Raw genomic sequence first — 19,667 nt, 5'->3', positions numbered from 1 at the left:
CCTGCTTAAGATTCTTCCTCTCTCTCCTTCTGCCCCCTCCCCTACTCGCATGTTCTCTTTCTCTCTCAAATAAATAAATAAGTCATGGAGATAAAAAATACAGGTATTAATTGATCTACAAGAGGCTTACATCAGAATATATGGTCACACTAACTATAATTCCAGTACTTAGGAAAATGACCACCACATCCTAAATACACACTACATGTTGACTTAATAAATGAGTTAGAGCTGAAATATTCATTTCATCGCCTCCTCTTCACTCTTTATTCTACTGCAAGCTTATTTTCAGCCACAAACACTGTCCTGAAATGGTCCCTACTGTCCAGCAGTGTTACCTAAATGCCAACTCCAAAAAAACTTCAGTTTTCAATGAGCCTCTCTAGAAAAGCTTTCAACAACACTGATCCCACGTGTCTCCTTCATGAAGCTCCATTAACTATGGGGTAAACATAATCCTAAATATCAGACTATTTTAAAAGAAAGACTAGGGGGAAAAAAAAAAACACAAAGTCTAGGATTTCTACCCACCCCCCAATACAGAGATTAACTAAAAGATTTAGAATCTAAACAATATTGTATATTTTCCTTCTATACTTAACTTTTGGAAAACTAATATAAGTAAAGATACAAATTTAGACACTTACCTCAAATTGACAGCCCCCATTTCAGTCTTTTAGGATAACAGATGATGGCATTACTTATTTTTTTAAAGTGAAGTTTTCATGGAAGACTTTCAAATTAGACGATACGCTACAAAAAAAGGGGGAAGAAAAAAGGTATTAACACCTAAATTAGCTAAATTAAAAATAAAATAAATCTGGGGGCACCTGGGTGGCTCAGTCAGTTAAGTGTCTGACTCCTGACTTAGGCTCAGGTCTTAACTCCACGGTTTGTGAGATGTAACCCTGAACTGCGCTGTTAGTGCAGAGCCTGCTCGGATTCTCTCTTTCTGCCCTTTCCCTGCACATGCTGTCTCTCTCTCTCAAAAACAAACATTAAAAAAATAATTAATAAGTAAACATTAAAAAAAAAAACAAAAAGAAATCCGCCCAGTTAAAAAAAAAGTGAAGATGGGGCACCTGGGTGGCTCAGTTGGTTAAGCATCCAACTTCAGCTTAGGTTATGATCTCATGGCTTATGGGTTTGGGCCCCAAGTCGGGCTTTCTGCTGTCAGCACACAGCCTGCTTCAGATCCTCTGTCCCCCTCTCTCTCTGCCCTGCCCTGCTCGCACTTTCTCTCTCTCAAAAATAAAGAAACATTAAAAAAAAATTAATTCATTCATTTTTTTAAATGAAAAAATAAAATGAATTGATAAAATAGGGGAGCCAGGGTGGCTCAGCTCTGGTTATGATCCCCAGGTTCATGGGCTCGAGCCCTGAGATGGGCTTTGTGATGACAGTGCAAAGACTGCTTGGGATTCTCTCTCCCCGCCTCTCTCTCTCTCTCTCTCTCTCTCTGTTCCTCCCCCACTTACACATGCCTGCACGCATGCTCTCTCTCTCTCTCTCAAAATAAAATGGATAAACTTAGAAAAACAACAAAATAAATCTTATATGACATTTGATTGCTTATAACTCTGTATTTTTAAATATGAGAAAAATATAAAAAACACATGAAATCCTATTAGAGACAGAAGGGACTTAAGTGGACATCCTATACAACTATCTAAGTTTTCTCATTTAGATCACCTCTTTCTTGAAACCTTATTTCTGTAACATGCTAATTTTCTTTCTACTTCTCAACCTATCCCTCTGTCTACACCATAAGCTGCCAACTATAGATAGCTTATTTCATTTCTCCCCTTTTCTCCTTTAATATCTGACATACACAAAATATATGGAAAGATGCATGCAAGCAAACATAAGATGAACACTGTAAATCACCATCCCACAGAAGAGCAATAACATCACATCTATGTACATACTCCTCTCATCCCCACCTTTATCTTGAATAATTATTCCATTACGCTTTAAAAAATAACTTTGTCCCATATGTATATATCCCTAAACAATGTTTTGTTTAGGTTTGTGTCCCTGGCTCCCTTTTCCAGCTTGATAAATTCATATACTGTATGGAATATTCAGGGACTTGAATTTTGTCACTCAAATATTTTTCTAAGCTTTATCCATGTTACTTTTTAATTGCTCTATAGTATTCCACTACATAAATAGCTATAGTATATTTATCCATTCTGTTTTCAGGCATTTAAATGGTTTATAGTTTTTTTGCTCTTATTAACATTATTACACAGGTCTCCAGGGGCAAATGAACAAGAATTTCTTTAGGGTATGCTTCAAACCTAGAAGTAGAATTGATGGGTTAAAGGATATACAAATTCCCAACTTTACCAAAACACCAAGCTGTCTTCCAACTCACTCTACCAACTCACCAGCAGCATGTAAATTGATGACACAATCCTTGCCAATACCTGGTAAAGTGAGATTTCTTAATTGGTGGCAGTACAGAACATATACAACCTTACTGTGATTTGTTTGTATTACTTGATGAGATGTAAGACCTTTTCACAAGTTTTAATGTTTTTTTGTTTTGTTTTGTTTTATCTTTGAGAGAGAGACAGACAGCATGAGGAGGGGAGAGGCAGAGAGAGGAGAGAGATTCCCAAGCAGGCTCTGTGCTGTCAGCACAGTGCCCAAAGTGGGGCTCGAACACATGAAGACATGAGATCATGCATGACCTAAGCCGAAATCAAGAGTCAGATGTTTGACTGAGTCACCCAGGCGCCCTTCAAATGTTTATTAAGTATCTATGTTCCTTTCTGCATTCCTTTGTTCACAGTTTTTGGCCATTTTTATTGGGTTGTCTTTTTCTTATTAGTTAGTAGGCTTTATATATTCAGGACCAGGATTAGTTACATAATTTGCAGGGCCCATTCCAAAATTAAAAAGCAGGGCCATTATTAAAAAATTATGAATTATAAAACAGTGATAGTTTAGTATTAAAATAAGTGTGAGGCCCTATGTGACTGAACAGGTTGTATACCCATGAAGGTAGCCCTGTTTAGGACACTAATTTTCTATTATATACATGACAACTATTTTCTTCCAAGTTTGTAATAATTGTTTTCTAAGTTTAGTTTATCTTTTCCTTTTCTTTATGGTGTCTTTAGGTGAACATTAATTTTAATGTGTTTACAACTATCAATCTTTTTTAAGTTGATGCTTCTGTCTCATTGAGAAAATCCTATAGTCTTCACAAAGTTTTATGGCTTTGCCTTCCCATGAGTCCAAAACCATGGGTGCTTTCCAATGATCAGTGAGCTCACAACCCTCTACTCTCAGCCATTATGTCCCATTCTTCACTAATAAAATCTTAAAAGACTTTATGACCTTTACTGATAGTAGCATCCTAATCACATCATTTAATTTACTTCTGGACAAGCCCACTCAAACTGGATTAGAGCACAAAGCTTGGAACTATTTACATCTTGTCAGCAATACATCAAGTCAAAAATTTTAATACAAATTCCATGCATCTGATTAGAATATTTTACATTTAAATATTTAAAAGGGAGAAAAATCTTAAAGTTTCATAAAAATAGTAGGAATCAAAGGACAGCAGAATTGTTGCTATACAGGTTGAAAATCTTTTTCATTTTGTATCTTCAAAATAAAATTGTTAGGAAGCAAGTAATTGAATTCTACTCTTGGTTTCTTTGTTTTTGTAATTAAGGTCCATAAGATTCTTTTTTAAATGAGAAGAATGTTATAAAACTTTAGAATAATGTCAAAATATATCAAGCTGCTTACTTTTCCAAAAGTAAGGGATCAATTAAGTAAAAAAAAAAAAAAAGCAATTTGCAAAAAACAAAAACAATAAACCAATTTGCTAGTGCAGGATGTTGGTAGGGAGGCTATGCATGTGGGGACAAGGATATATGAGAACTCTCTGTACTTTCTACTCAATTCTACTGTGACCTAAAACTGCTCTAAAAAATGATGTCTTTTGAAAATATGAAAAAAGATATGTATTAAATGTCACCAAAAAAAAAAAAATAACAATTTGAGGGACACGTGGGTGGCGTAGTCGGTTAAGCATCCAACTTTGGCTCAGGTCATGATCATGGGTTCAAGCCCTGTGTTGGGGTCTGTGCTGACAGCTCAGAGCCTGGAGTGTGCTTCAGACTCTGTGCTTCCCTCTCTCTCTGCCCCACCCACACTCGTACTCTGTCTCTATCAAAAATGAATAAACGTTAAGAAAAAAAGTTTTTTAAATAACCAGTTTGACACAATATAGGCTAATAATGAATGTAAGTATACTGCTGACTCTTCTTGAAGAGTCAACAAAATTACTCTGATTTATTCAAACACACAATTCAATAAAATGTATTATTAAAATTCGTAGTAATAAGCTTTAGGTAAAAATAATGTTATTAATAACCTTACACATGAAGATTCACTCTCACAACTTTATTATGAAAAGAAAGGGAAAAATTCTGGACAAACAATAAATATCCCTTAAACTTTAAAAAGACAGGTGGGAGGGGTGGATTTCAAAAGCTTACTAAGCACTAAGAATGGCCTATGTGGCCATTCTTTGGTTTTGGCCAAACCAAAACCCCTATACACATTCTATCTCTAGTCTTGTTCAAGTAAAAATACTTTTTGGGGTGCCTGGGTGGCTCAGTCAGTTAAGTGGCTGACTCATGACTCCAGCTCAGGTCATGATCTCATGGTTCATGGGTCCAAGCCCCAAGTGGGGCTCTGCAGTGTCCATGCAGAGTATGCCTGGAATTCTCTCTTTCTCTCTCTGCCCCTCCCCATTCGTGGTCATGTGTGCGCACTCTCTCTCTCATAACAAATAAAAGAAAAATTTTAATGTTTATTTATTTTTGAGAAAGAGCGAGAGACAGAGGGCAAGCAGGGGAGGGGCAGACAGAGGGAGACACAGAATCCAAAGTAAGCTCTAGGCCCAAGCTGTCAGCACAGAGCCTGGCATGGGGCTTGAACTCATGAACCGCAAGATCACGACCTGAGCCGAAGCCGGACGCCCAACCAACTGAGCCACCTAGGTGCCCCTTAAAAAATGTTAGTAAGTACTTTTCTACAAAAACAAAATCAACACTATGCTTCAATCATGCTAGTTATATTATAATTTAGGAGCCAGCTAAACTACTTAACAATGATTTCAACCTTCCAGTCTCCACTCACAAATAAGCAAGCAAAGCCATGTAATTTCAAAATCACTTCATGATATACATTCATCTCTCTCCTCTTCCTCCACTTCCTACTGATTTCAGAGTATTCCTCATATACTACCACAAAGTCCTAGCCCTACATCAAAGGAACGTGAATTTCCTCTACTTTTGTTTTTGTTTTACAAAACACAATTAGAACGGTCAATTCTTTGATACCTACTACCCAAGAAAGGACCAGATTAAGACTGCTAGTACAGGAGTTTGTCTGTTTTTCTTTCTTTCTGTTTAACAAATGGAGATTATATATATTTTTTTTTCTGGGTATTTTTTAAATAAAGTTTTTCAAAAAGACAATATAGCCAATAAGCATAGGGAAAAAATGGACATTCTCATTAGAGAATAAAAATTAAAACCACAATAAAATAACACTGTGAACCCACCAAAATAGGTAAAATTTAAAGAAACTAAGCCTACCTAAGCTGGAGGCTGAGGATGTGGAGCAATGGAAATTCGCATACCTATGACAGGGGGTTCCACCCTAGACACACATCAAAAAGAAATGTGCACACATTTCACCAAAAGATATTTACTAGAATGTTCACAGCATTATTACTCAAAATAGCCAAAAACTAGGGTGCCTGGGTTCATGGATTTGAGCCCCACATCAGCTGTCTGTGCTGACAGCTCAGAGCCTGCTTTGGATTCTGTGTCTCCCTCTCTCTGCCCCTCCCCACTTGCACTATGTGTGTGTGTGTGTGTGTGTGTGTGTGTGTGTGTGTGTGTGTGTCTCAAAAATAAGCATTAAAAAAAAAAAACCACCTCTAAAAATAGCCAAAAACTATAAACCCAAAAGAGAATGAATAAACTATAATATATTTTCACAATGGAACACTCTATTGCAAGGAAAACGAACACTCAAGAGCTTTATAAAAAAGGACTGATATAAAAATATGCAAGATGTTCCGGGCTTCTGAGTGGCTCAGTAAGTTAAGCATCTGACTCTTGGTTTTGGCTCAGGTCATAATCTCACAGTTCGTGGGTTTGAGTCCCATGTCAGGCTCTGTGCTGACAGTGCAGAGCCTGCTTAGGATTGTCTCTCTCTCCCTCTCTCTCTGGCCCTTTCCCACTCACTCTCTCTCTCAAAATAAATAAACTTAAAAATTTTTTTAAATAAAAATATGCAAGATGTTAAGCAAAAAATTAACAATAAAGTACAGGGTAGTTACTATAATGTGCTTTTGGTAGAAGGATAAAAATAGAAAGAAATAAAAATCTATATTCAGGGGCACCTGGGTGGCTCAGTCGGTTAAGCATCCAACTCTTGGTTTCAGTTCAGGTCATGATACCATGGTGAATGAGTTTGAACCCCACATTTAGCTCCATGCTGACAGCACAAAGCTGCTTGGGCTTCTCTCTCTCCCTGTCTCTTTGCCCCTCCCCTGCTTGCTCTGTCTCTCAAAATAAATAAATAAACTTAAAAAAAATCTATATTCATTAAGACACGCCAAAAGATCACACAAGAAAGTAGTAATACCAGTTTCCTAGGCAGAGTGAGATGTTAGGGGTGGATATGAACTACTCACATACAGTTGGGAATAGAGGTGGGAGACTTTACCTTTTTATACTTTTTATTTCTGAACCACAGAAATCTATCACATACCATAAAAATAAATAATTCAGAAAAAAGATTCAAATACCAGACCTACATATATTTTTTAATTAATTTAGATGTGAATATCTGAATTACAAAAAGATATTTCAGCAACAAATATAATTTGCAAATCCCTCAATAAAAAACAGAAGTGTGCCTCTAACACACACAAATAATAGGAACCACTGTTTTACACATACTAAGAATGAGAATATATATAGCTTTGTCCGTCTTATTATTAAGCTACACTTAGCTACAGATAACATGGATAAATGTAATAAGCATACTGCTGAAAAGAAGACCAGACACAAAGGCACTCCACTGCATGATTCCAGGTATACAACGTTCAAAAACAAGCAGAACTAATCTATGGTGTTAGCTGTCAGAACAGCAATTACCTCTGGGAAAGAAGTAAGCACTAGTTATGGTTGGTGGGTGATGGTGACAGGATCGGCGTGCATAAGGAGAGTTTCTGGATTGCTGGCAATGCTATACTTCTTGGTGATGGTCACAAGGATCTGTTTTTACTTTGTGATAAGTCATAATGATTTTTTTGCCTTTTATGTGTTATACTCCATTGGAAAAAGTTAAAAGGAGAAAAAAAGCACAGTGTACCACTATTTCACATGTGCCAGACTGACAAAAAGGTCTGACAGTATCAACTGCTTATGAAAATACAAAACAGCCAAAATATTTTACTTTCCTAGTGACAGTATAAATTAATATAACCTCTTAGGAAAACAATCTGCCACCATCTAACACATTTCATCATTTTCAGATGAAGTAAAGTTTTTTTCACTTTGTAACTCCTCTGATATCAAAATACACATTACAGGCACTATCAGGCAGCAGGTTTCATCTATAGGTCATTGTCAGTTCATGTGAACTTGAGTCTTTTTCCTGACAGCCTAATGAGACAATTACAACTTTAATATATTAGTATACAAACCATGTAAGGACGATCTGAAGAAAAATAAATATCCTGGCTGTGGTCTGAAGTCTCTGTTGATACCTTCTGGTAAAAGATCACCAAAACCAGGGTGCCTTGCTGCCTCAGTCGAAAAAGCATGCCACTCTTAAGCTCGGAGTCATGAGTTCAAGCCCCACAGTAGATGCAGAGATTACTTAAATAAAGAAAACTTAAAAATAATAATAATAATAACCAAAACCCTCAGAATGAGTGTCAGCAGCTTATAAAAATCTGTCTCACTATACCCTTAGGATTGTTGTACATGTTATACTTGAACCAGGAAAGAAAAAAAAAGTATAAATGAAGATAATGTCATTTCTGCTTCAAAACTCCATGAAAGGGGTGCTTAAGTGGCTCAGGCAGTTAACATCTGACTCTTGATCTCAGCTCCCGTCTTGATTTCAAGGGTCATGAGTTCAAATGCTGCCTTGGACTCCATGCTGGCTGTGAAGCCTACTTTAAAAAAAAAAAAAAAAAAAAAAAAATTCATGAGGGGCACCTGGGTGGCTCAGGTCATGATCTCATGGTTCATGGGTTCAAGCCCCGCTTCAGGCTCTGTGCTGACAGCTTGCTCAGAGCCTGGAACCTGCTTCAGATTTTGTGTTTCCTTTTCTCTGCCCACACACACTGTGGGCACACACACACCACACTGTCCCACACACACATTCTCTCTCTGTCTCTCAAAACTAAATAAATGTTAAAAAAAAAAATACAAACATACTTAAACATCATAAAAGCCATTTATGAAAAGCCCACAGCTAACATCATCCTCAATGGGGAAAAACTGAGAGCTTCTTCCCTGAGATCAGGAACACAACAGGGATGTCCACTCTCACCACTGTTGTTTAACATAGTGTTGGAAGTTCTAGCATCAGCAATCAGACAACAAAAGGAAATCAAAGGCATCAAAATTGGCAAAGATGAAGTTAAGCTTTCACTTTTTGCAGATGACATGATATTATACACGGAAAATCGGATAGACTCCACCAAAAGTCTGCTACAACTGATACATGAATTCAGCAAAGTCGCAGGATATAAAATCAATGTACAGAAATCAGTTGCATTCTTATACACTAATAATGAAGCAACAAAAAGACAAATAAAGAAACTGATCCCATTCACAATTGCACCAAGAAGCATGAAATACCTAGGAATAAATCTAACCAAAGATGTAAAAGATCTGTATGCTGAAAACTATAGAAAGCTTATGAAGGAAACTGAAGAAGATATAAAGAAATGGAAAAACATTCCGTGCTCACTGGTTGGAAGAATAAATATTGTTAAAATGTCAACACTACCCAAAGCTATCTACACATTCAATGCAATCCCAATCAAAATTGCACCAGCATTCTTCTCAAAGCTAGAGCAAGCAATCCTAAAATTTGTATGGAACCACAAAAGGCCCTGAATAGCCAAAGTAATTTTGAAGAAAAAGACCAAAGCAGGAGGCATCACAATCCCAGACTTTAGCCTTTACTACAAAGCTGTAATCATCAAGACAGCATGGTATTGGCACAAAAACAGACACAAAGACCAATGGAATAGAAAAGAAAGCCCAGAACTAGACCCACAAAAGTATGGCCAACTAATCTTTGACAAAGCAGAAAAGAATATCCAATGGAAAAAAGACAGTCTCTTTAATAAATGGTGCTGGGAGAACCGGACAGCAACATGCAGAACGTTGAAACTAGACCACTTTCTCACACCATTCACAAAAATAAACTCAAAATGGATAAAGGACCTGAATGTGAGACAGGAAACCATCAAAACCCTAGAGGAGAAAGCAGGAAAAGACCTCTCTGACCTCAGCCACAGCAATTTCTTACTTGACACATCCCAAAGGCAAGGGAAGTAAAAGCAAAAATGAATTACTGGGACCTCATGAAGATAAAGCTTCTGCACAGCAAAGGAAACAATCAACAAAACTAAAAGGCAGCCAACGGAATGGGAAAAGATATTTGCAAATGACATATCGGACAAGGGCTAGTATCCAAAATCTATAAAGAGCTCACCAAACTCCACACCCAAAAAACAAATAATGCAGTGAAGAAATGGGCAGAAAACACGAATACACACTTCTCTAAAGAAGACATCCGGATGGCCAATAGGCACATGAAAAGATGCCCAACGTCGCTCCTCATCAGGGAAATACAAATCAAAACCACACTCAGATATCACCTCACGCCAGTCAGAGTGGCCAAAATGAACAAATCAGGAGACTATAGATGCTGGAGAGGATGTAGAGAAACGGGAACCCTCTTGTACTGTTGGTGGGAATGCAAACTGGTGTAGCCACTCTGGGAAACAGTGTGGAGGTTCCTCAAAAAATTAAAAATAGACCTACCCTATGACCCAGCAGTAGCACTGCTAGGAATTTACCCAAGAGATTCAGGAGTACTGATGCATAGGGGCACTTGTACCCCAATGTTTATAGCAGCACTTTCAACAATAGCCAAATTATGGAAACAGCCTAAATGTCCATCAACTGATGAATGGATAAAGAAATTGTGGTTTATATACACAATGGAGTAGTACATGGCAATGAGAAAGAATGAAATATGGCCCTTTGTAGCAACATGAATGGAACTGGAGAGTGTTATGCTAAGTGAAATAAGCCATACAGAGAAAGACAGATACCATGTTTTCACTTTTTTTTTTTAATGTTTATTTATTTTTGAGACAGAGAGAGACAGAGCATGAACGGGGGAGGGGCAGAGAGAGAGAGGGAGACACAGAATCGGAAGCAGGCTCCAGGCTCTGAGCCATCAGCCCAGACCCCGATGCGGGGCTCGAACTCACAAACCGTGAGATCGTGACCTGAGCTGAAGTCGGACGCTCAACCGACTGAGCCACCCAGGCGCCCCACCATGTTTTCACTCTTATGTGGATCCTGAGAAACTTAACAGAAACCCATGGGGAAGGGGAAGGGGAAAAAAAAAAGAGGTTAGAGTGGGAGAGAGCCAAAGCATAAGAGACTCTTAAAAACTGAGAACAAACTGAGGGCTGATGGGGGGTGGGACGGATGGGAGGGTGGGTAATGGGTATTGAAGAGGGCATATTTTGGGATGAGCACTGGGTGTTGTATGGAAACCAATTTGACAATAAATTTCATATATTAAAATAAATAAATAAATAATAAAAACAAAAAAATAAAATAAAAAATAAATACAAAAAATACAAAAAAATAAAATAAAAATCATGAAATAGTTAAGGAAAGCTCACAGAAAAAAAAAAATTTTTAAGTCTTAATAGCAGGGGCGCCTGACTGGCTCAGTTGGTTAAGTGTCTGACTCTTGGTTTTGGCTCAAGTCATGATCTCATGGGTTCATGAGTTCGAGCCCCACATCCGGCTCTGCACGGAGCATGGAACCTGCTTGGGTCTCTCTCTCTCTCTCTCTCTCTCTCTCTCTCTCTCTCTCTCTCTCCACCCCTCTACCCCATGTGCACGCATGAACATTCTCTCTCAAAATAAATAAACTTAAAAAAGAAGCCTTAATATGAACAGACTCTTAATCTCATTCATTATAAAAATGCAAATCAGGGGCACCTGGGTGGCTCAGTCTGTTACATGTCGGACTTTGGCTCAGATCATGATGTCACTGTTCATGAGTTCAAGCCCCACATCAGGCTTCTCTGCAGTCAGCAAGCAGCCTGCTTTGGATTCCCTGCCCCCCTCTCTCTCTGCTCCTCTCCTGCTTGTGCTTGATAGCTCACTTTCTCTCTCTCTCTCTCAAACACACACACACAAATAAACATTTTAAAAATGCAAATTAAAATTACACTGAAGGGCATCTGGCTGGCTAAGTCTGTAGAGCCCATGACTCTTGACTTCAGGATCCTAACTTTGCGTCCCACGTTGGGCACAGAGCTTACTTACAAATAAGTAGAGAAAGAGAGAAATAAAACAAAACTACCCTGAGACACCATTTTCCATCTATCAGTTTAGCAAAACTCCCTGTTTTAAGGTACTTTCCTGGCAAGGCTGTGAAGAAATGTACATTATCCACCATAACAACAACCAAATGGTAATGGTAATTATGTGAATTATGTGAAAGGTGTATAACTAGCATTATAGTGGTGAATATTCTGCAATATATACACATGTCAAATCATCACACTGTACACCTTAAACTTATATAAAGTTATATGTCAAACAAATGTCAATAAAGCTTGGTGGAGAGAAATACACATTTCTCATAATCCCTTATAATCAGTGGGAGAGTCTGGGTCCAAACATAAGGGCATTTTGGCAATATCTATCAAAATTACAAAGATATATGGCCCTTGATTGTAATATCACATCTGAATTTTTATTCCATAATTATATACTTGCTCATGGGCAAAATGACATGTACAAGGTAATTCACTGCAACACTGTTACAATAATAAAAAACTAGAACTAAAATGTCTACCAAGAGAGAACTGGCTAAATAAATGATCCAAAAGGAAACCATACAAATTAAAAAACAAAACTGTACATACTCTTTGGAAAGATCTTCTATGAAGATTTCCATTGTTTAGTAATAAACACAATGTGTAAAGGGAAGGGTGGGAAGACCAATTTGTACAACAATAGGTATAATATGCTGGCTTTGGAATTGGTGGGTTTTGGAGGGTAAAGAAATAAGGGTTTTGGAGGGGAAAGAAATAAGAATCTGTGTTTTTATTAATATAAAGAAACTCTAGAAGGATACGTACACTAATAAATAGTTCCCTGGGTGGGATAAGCACGCTGGAGGAATGGGGTGAACAGGAACAGGGTGGCTGAGGGCTAGGGGTGGGAAGGTTTACATTGTTTAACTTTTTTATGTTTAAAAAGTTTTCAATCCCATGGGAATCCATTACTACTAAATAGATCAGTAAATTAATAAGCCAAAAAGGGTCCAAATACTATCAATATACACACATGGTGACAGGAACTATGCTTGTTTTTTTTTTTTACCATCTCTATAACCAAGATCCCAGTAATGCCCATCTATCTCACTGAAGTCTGTAGTGTGACCACGTCCATTTGGCTTAAGCCATCAGCCCAAGATCTCTAACACTAGTCTTCTAGAGAAAAGATATTTTCTCTGTAATTCTGTTTTCCTTCTCTTGGGTTCAGGGTCAACCTCTTCTCCCTTAGTAGTTTTGATGTGTGTGTGTGTGTGTGTGTGTGTGTGTGTGCGTGCGTGTATTATTTCTCCAGTCACTTCATAACAAAAGCCTCACCTAAGGATTCTCCTTCTTGTCTATGAGTCCACAGGTTAGACTTCTCTATTCACCAGCAATTCACCGTAACAACCAAGTCATGGTCTAATAAATAAGGGAACCTACAAAATGAAGGCATCCAGAGTTTGCCAACCAATAATATCTCCTCCTCAAACTAAAACAATGAGATAACCCATATCCTGGATTATCCTCCCTAATGAGTTTATCATCCACCTCTCATTTACCTAAAATGCAAAACAGTATGGTATCTATGCAAATGCTGCTCATTCCAGCACCCTGTCCATTAGGCCAACTCCTATGTACCTAGTTGAGGTGACTTCTTCTCTAGAGCCTTTCCTAATCCCCCAAGACTCACTCCCATCCATGGGATCCTGCTGTGACCTGTGTGTATCTCATTTATCACAGTGCATTGCAAATATGAGTTTGCTTATCTTCCCTTCTGGACTATGGATCCCTCAGGAAAAGGAGACAGTCATACTCATATTATAACCCAAGTACTCAGCAAAGTGCCTTTACAAACGGCAGGTAATCAAAAATGTTCAGTGACTGAATTAAAGAAACTACACATGTAGACAAATTGTGAGCATGAAGGAAATTCCACTTAATGTTCTCTTAGCCCCAAAGGCATTTTACTTCATTCAGTCCCTGCTATGAAAGAAACAGCAACTCCAATAACACTTTCCCTTACTGACATCTATTAATATTCTAGGTTAATATAAAACAACTGAAAACATTATCTCAATCACTTCAAGAATGTTGCATAAAACTATGTTAAAAATGTGTGTCTATTAAAGGATAATAAATAGTTGATGAAGTGCTAAATTTTTATGACCTTTTGTTCATGTTTTGTTTTTAAGAAATGATATAATGACAAAAAACAAGGATATATAGTATCTTCTAAGAAGGCAGATAGGATTATAGGGATCAAGTATTCCTCCACATTGTCTTTTCTGTTTTTTGTTTTTAATATGGAACGCTTCACGAATTTGCGTGTCATCCTTGTGCAGGGGCCATGCTAATCTTAGTATATGTGCTGCTGAAGCAAGCACCACATTGTGTCTTAAACACTGACTTGTATGAGCTTTCCCATATGGGCTGTCCCAAGTGGCCTGATGAAAAGAAAGCAGAGAATAAAATAATCAACTATTCATATATAACCAAGAACTGTATGGCAGGTGCCTATAATTCAGAATGGGTTTCCAAATTTTATCAAATAATGGTAAAAACTAGGAACCAGAGAGAAAAACAAATTTTAAGGATGCCTGTTAAAAACTTCCTAGTTAACCATGAAACTGTCTTCCAAATCCAGGAATTCAGTAAAGCTTTCTGTTTTCTGTCAGAGAATGTTAAGGAACAGTAAACATAACTAGGAAATATATGGATGTATATTGAACCATGGATACACACATTTCTATTTATCTCTGTATCTAAAAAGACTAGTAATTTTATACTGATATCTCAAATTCCAATCTAACACAACATCGTTCAATCCATATTTACAATTCCCTTTTTAATTTTTTTATTTTTTTAATGTTTATTCATTTTTTTCAGAGAGCGCGAATGGGGGAAGGGCAGAGAGGAAAACACAGAATCCAAACCAACCTCCAGGCTCTGAACTGACAGCCCAGAGCCTGATGCGGGGCTCAAACCCACAAACCATGAGATCGTGACCTAAGCCGTTGGATGCTTAACCAGCTGAGCCATCCAGGCACCCCTTTAATTTTTTTTAATATTTATTTATTCTTGAGACAGAGAGACAGAGCACGAGCGGGGAGGAGCAGAGAGAGAGGGAGACACAGAATCGGATGCAGGGTCCAGGCTCTAAACTGTCAGTACAGAGCCTGATGAGGGTCTTGAACCCACAAAATGTGAGATCATGACCTGAGCCAAAGTCAGGCACTTAACCGACCAAGCCATCCAGGTGCCCCTACAATTCCCTTTACCAGAGTGATAAATCTCTTTATCTTCAACATATTGGTAAACACATTCAATCCTAAAATATGTAAAGTAGTTACAGAATTCTTAATTCAAACCACTGTGAAAAACAATTCTACTGACAACAGTTCAGTATTTGTTTAGAAATTTTTTTGTTTTGGGGCGCCTGGGTGGCGCAGTCGGTTAAGCGTCCGACTTCAGCCAGGTCACGATCTCGCGGTCCGTGAGTTCGAGCACCGCGTCGGGCTCTGGGCTGATGGCTCAGAGCCTGGAGCCTGTTTCCGATTCTGTGTCTCCCTCTCTCTCTGCCCCTCCCCCGTTCATGCTCTGTCCCTCTCTGTCCCAAAAATAAATAAACGTTGAAAAAAAAATTTTTTTTAAATAAAAAAAAAAGAAAGAAATTTTTTTGTTTTGAGCTTGCGGTGTATAGTCAAAATTCTGTGTAGTTAACTGGTTTAGTTTTTATTCTTTTTCCCTTTCAATGTGGTTGTTATTTACTAGAAATCAATCCAGTTAGGTTCATTTGTTTGTGTCTTTATTTCACTTGGGCTGTTTTCTTTCCACCCAGATAGATTTTATGTATTTGTTTTTCATTATGTTAAACATTCATATAGTTCTAAAACTCAGACTTAACACAAAAAGATACTCTCACAAAAGCATCCCTCTCTCTATCCCTACTACTTCCATTCTCTTCCCTTTCATCCCTTCTACACCGTTTCCACCCAAATCCTGTAAGAAACCAATCTCAGTAGTTTCTGGCTTATCCTTCTTGTATTTATTTTGGCACCTATGTGCAAATACATATTTATATTCCTGTTTCCTTCTTTTCTTACATAAAAGGCTAACACATTATAGTTATGCGTTTGCACTTTTTTCCATTAACAGTAGGCCCTGGAAATAACTTTGTATCAGTTCACAGGGCTCTTCCTCACTCTTTTCTTACAAGTGCACTGCACTCCACTGTGTGGATGTACCACTGTTTATGGGTATTTATATTGTTTTCAATATTTTCACAATGCAAAAATGTAAACTAATGACATCCTCCTGTTCTGCATCCACCATCTCAGACACAAACAGAAACAATCAAAAAAACTGGCTCTACCTCTAAAACACACCAAATTCAACACTTCCATTGTTCCCGACACAGTCCCTGTCTAAGTCCTCATCAATACTTCTTGGCTGTTTTGCTCCAACACCCTCCTAATCAGTCTCTCTGCCTCTACTCTAGCCTCTCTACAGTTCATCTGTGCCAAAGCAACCCAAAATGTTCTTCATAGACCATGAATCAGGGAACTCCAATTCCCTGTTTAAAACCTTTCAAAAACATCCCATTGTAACCCTACCTGAGTTGTACCTATAACCTACAGAGACCCTATATGATCTGATATCTGTCAACCTCTGACCTCAGCTTCCACTCTCTTCTTCATTCACTACTCTTTAATCACACCGGTTTGTTTTCTGTTCCTCCCATAATTTGTTCCTTACTTTGTGCTTTTATACTTGCTGTGCTTTCAGCTTCAAATGTTCTGCCCCTGGTTATCGGCGACCTTCTAACATTCATGTCTCAACCAAAAGTTACCTCTTCTAAGAGGCTTTCTGTGTACTGCCACAGTTAAGCTATAACCTGGGTCATTTTATACCACTTTATTACCTTCATAATTCTTGTTAGTGCTTATAATTCTCATTTATTATTTACATGTTTGTTTCTTCCACTGGAAAAGGAGGAAAGATGGATTTTCTTTAAGATTTTTTTAAGGTTTATTTGTTTATTTTGAGAGAGACAGAGAGAAATGACAGGGAGGGGGGTCGGAGGGGAGTCCCAAGCAGGCTCCACAGGGTCAGTGAAGAGGCCAACATGAGGCCCAAACTCACAAAACCCTGAGATCATGACCTGAGCCAAAATCAAGAGTCATACACTTAACCCAGTGAGCCACCCAGGCACCCCTAAGATTTTGTTTTTAAGTAATCTCCACACCCAAGGTGGGGCTCAAACTCACGACCCAGAGATCAAGAGTTGCACGCTATACCGACTGAGCCAGGCAGACACTCAGGAAAGATAACTTTTAATCCATACAACTTTAACTTTGTTATTTTTTAAACTTTCTCTAAGTCTGAAATTATTTCAAATAATTCTCCATGGAATTGCCTATTCTGGACATTTTATATAAATGGAATCATTAAATACTTTTGTGAATGGTCTCTTTCGCTTAGCATTGTTTTCAAGGTTCATCCATGTTGGAGCATGTATAAACATAACTGCACTCCTCTTTAAGGCTGAATACTACTCCACTGTATGGATGAACTACGTGTCATTATGCATTCATCAGCTGAAGGACATCTGGGTTGTTTCTACTTTTCGCTATTGTGAATAATGCTGTTTTGAACATTCATGTACAAGTCTTTGTACGGGCATGTGTTTCAATTCTTTTGAGTATATACCCACAAGTAGAATTGCTGAGTCGCACGGTAATTCTATATTTAACTTCTTGAGGAATTGACAACTATTTTTCCAAAGTGGCTGCACTATTTCACAATCCAACCAGCAACGTATGTGGGTTCCAACTCTACATGTAATACTTGTTATTGTCCGTGTTTTCATTATAGCCACCCTAGTGGTGTAAAAAGTGGTATCTCTTATGTTTTGATTTGCATTTCCTTAATGACTAATGACATTGAGCAATTGCTCATGTGCTTATTAGCCATTTGTATAACCTCCTTGGAAAAATGTTTACTCAAACTTTTTGCCAACTTTTAAATTAGGTTATTTAAGTTTGTATTACTGAATTATAAAAGTGTTCTTTATATATATTCCTTATCAGATATATCCTTTGCTACTATTTTCTCACTGGCCATCTATTTGAATGAGGATCTGAGTTTTCCTATCAACTTAACCACCTGGTTCAGAAGATCTCTATCACTATTAGCTAATAACCATAACTAGCATATTAAAAACAATTTATAAAAATGTTGTATCACTGACAATGGTCACTTGAAACCTACATTTTATAGGAAATATAAAACTGCATTTAGGTAGTACTAGGACTCAGAAGACGCAAATTACTAATATGTTGTCAATGCTAAGTGGTAGTGTCCAGAATACTTTTTCACTTTAACAATTCACACAAAATCAAAAACACAATCTTCTAAACTCCTTATATTTAAAAATACACATAGTAAAACAGCTTTTTAGAGTACTTCCCATGTAAGGATAGAAATGAGCACATTTTAGAAACTTCCTATTTAGGACTACAGGAGCAGGAAAAAACTTCTCAACCAGACAAACAAGACATTGAGTGATCCACCTCTTCCTACCTATCTTCTGCAACTCCCTCCCACTTTTCATCCCAGCTGGAAATTATTTAAATACTTGTGACTGAGCCCTAGTATCACCTCCTAGGGAAAATCCTTCCTTAACCACCTTGCTCCTAAGAAATAGTTTAAAATTTTCTATTCCAGTGGTTCTCAAACTTTTTGGTTGCAGGTCCCCTTCACACTCTTAAAAATTATCAAGGACTCAAGGGCACCAGGCCAGCTCAGTAGGAGGAGCATGTGACTCTTGATCTCAGGGTTGTAAGTTCAAGCCCCTCATTGGGTGTAGAGGTTAGTTAAAAAAATAAAATCTTAAAAATAAAATTATTGAGGGGCACCTGGGTGGCTCAGTGGGTTGAGTATTTGACCTCGGCTCAGGTCATGATCTAACAGTTCATGAGTTCGAGCCCACGTCAGGCTCTGAGCTGACAGCTCAGACCTTGGAGCCTGCTTGGGATTCTATGTCTCCCTCTCTCTCTGCTCTCCTCTATTCACGTTCTGTCAAAAATACATAAATATTTTAAAAAAATTTTTTTAATTATCAAGGACTCAAAAGCTCTTATTTAAGTTATATCAATATTTGCTGAATATGAAGTTAAAAACAAAGATTTTAAAATATTTACCATGTAAAAATTAATAGATCTATTAAATGTTTATTTAAAACATTTTAAACATATTTTAACTTTAAAAACCATAATTTTCAAAACCAAACTTTTAGTGAAAAGAGTAATACTGCTTTATATTTCTGCAAATCTACTTAAATGTCTGGCTTAATAGAAGACAGCTAGATTCTCTTCTCTGCTTCTGTATCTATCCAATGTATTGGCATATCACAAATTATATTGCCTCTGGAAAACTCCATCATATATTTGTAAGCAAATGACATCAAAAAAGCAAATAATGTCTTAAGTTATGAAAACAGATTTGACCTTACAGATCCTTATGAGCTCAGGGATCACTAGGGTCCCCATACTGTGAGAACCACTGCTCCATTCTGGGCTCCCAAAATACTCTGGATTGGCTCTATCACTTGCACTCACCACACAACATCAGAATTATCTGTTCATTTGTCTTTCTTAAAATTCCTTAAAGCCATGAATGCCAAAGCCTTCGACTTTGCATCCCCAAGTGCCTCATACAGCATATACCATATATCCTCTCAATAAACACTCCACAAATAAGTATTACTATATAGGAAATATATAGTAAACAAGAAAATAGTCATACACCTTAATATCAAAAGGTATATGTGAATAAAGCAGATTTTTCCATGGCCAGTTCTTTAGCTAACAGAAATGCACAAAAGAAAATCTTGCATTTATAACAATTCCAGAAGTTAGAATAAAGGATACCATTCAGACTTGGTCTGACCACACTAGATTAGACCTTTTCAAAGTTCAGCCCTGAGGGAACAAGGAAAGCAGATCCTAAA

At 37.6% G+C, this 19,667-nt stretch overlaps 1 protein-coding gene and 1 pseudogene across 6 annotated transcripts in view; both read right to left on the bottom strand.

The window, feature by feature from the left end:
* PIK3CB (phosphatidylinositol-4,5-bisphosphate 3-kinase catalytic subunit beta) overlaps positions 1-19,667 on the bottom strand; it is a 185,498-nt gene that overhangs the window by 140,099 nt on the left and 25,732 nt on the right. For all 6 annotated transcript variants that reach the window (XM_053221390.1, XM_053221391.1, XM_027061739.2 and 3 more), the window contains exon 2: positions 648-753. The gene's annotated coding sequence lies outside the window, so the exon portion shown is untranslated. The remainder of the gene's footprint in view (positions 1-647; positions 754-19,667) is intronic.
* LOC113600081 (uncharacterized) lies at positions 13,954-14,040 on the bottom strand (annotated as a pseudogene).

The sequence above is a fragment of the Acinonyx jubatus genome, chromosome C2 (genome assembly GCF_027475565.1).
Source record: "Acinonyx jubatus isolate Ajub_Pintada_27869175 chromosome C2, VMU_Ajub_asm_v1.0, whole genome shotgun sequence".
In the NCBI taxonomy this organism is placed as follows: domain Eukaryota; kingdom Metazoa; phylum Chordata; class Mammalia; order Carnivora; family Felidae; genus Acinonyx; species Acinonyx jubatus.
The sequence above is the reverse complement of the archived record's forward strand: the minus strand, read 5'-3'. Positions and strand labels throughout refer to the sequence as shown.